Below are 652 nucleotides of genomic sequence, written 5' to 3'. Positions count from 1 at the left end.
CCTCTATCCTGCAGTGATAGAATGCAGGTGGTAAGGCCAAAAGGTGAAAGATAGGTGGACTGCGGGTGGAATTTGAGAAGAAAGGGCCTGGGGTGGTTTGCTGGGAGCTACTTCTTTAACTGTTCTTTAGTGTGAGTTCCAGGCCTTGGGGACATTAGCATTTTAATATTATCAGATGTGTTTCTGGTTTCCTGAACTCCATTCTCAATAATGGTCTCCATTTTCTTTATCTTGCTCAATATTAGACCCAATTTATATAACTACACTGTAAGGGACCGGCGAAACGTCGGAGGAAGAGACCACCAAGTGACCACTCACGCAATTGGCAGAAGGGGATTTATTGAGATTCCAGCATGCTGGGGCTCCATGCCCACTCAGGAAAGGGGAGCAGCCCAGAGCCCAGAGCAGGGGTTGAACAATGCTTAAGTACACTTTTTGGGGAGGGCGGGGGCTTTGAAAACATCACAGTCTCCTTTAACAAATCACCTTACACTGCGGGAAAATCAAACAATTCTTAGACTTGATTAGTACATTCATTGGCAGGAACAGGGCTGGCTGGAGTGATAGGTCTTTCCTAAGGAGGGGTTACATTTAAACTGATTGGTTCGGGCCCTGAATGTCTACAAGACAAGCGGCACAGGGTCTTGAATGC

Source organism: Spermophilus citellus (assembly GCF_964194105.1).
Source record: "Spermophilus citellus genome assembly, chromosome: 16".
Taxonomy (NCBI): Eukaryota; Metazoa; Chordata; class Mammalia; order Rodentia; family Sciuridae; genus Spermophilus; species Spermophilus citellus.
Note: the sequence above shows the minus strand (reverse complement) of the source record.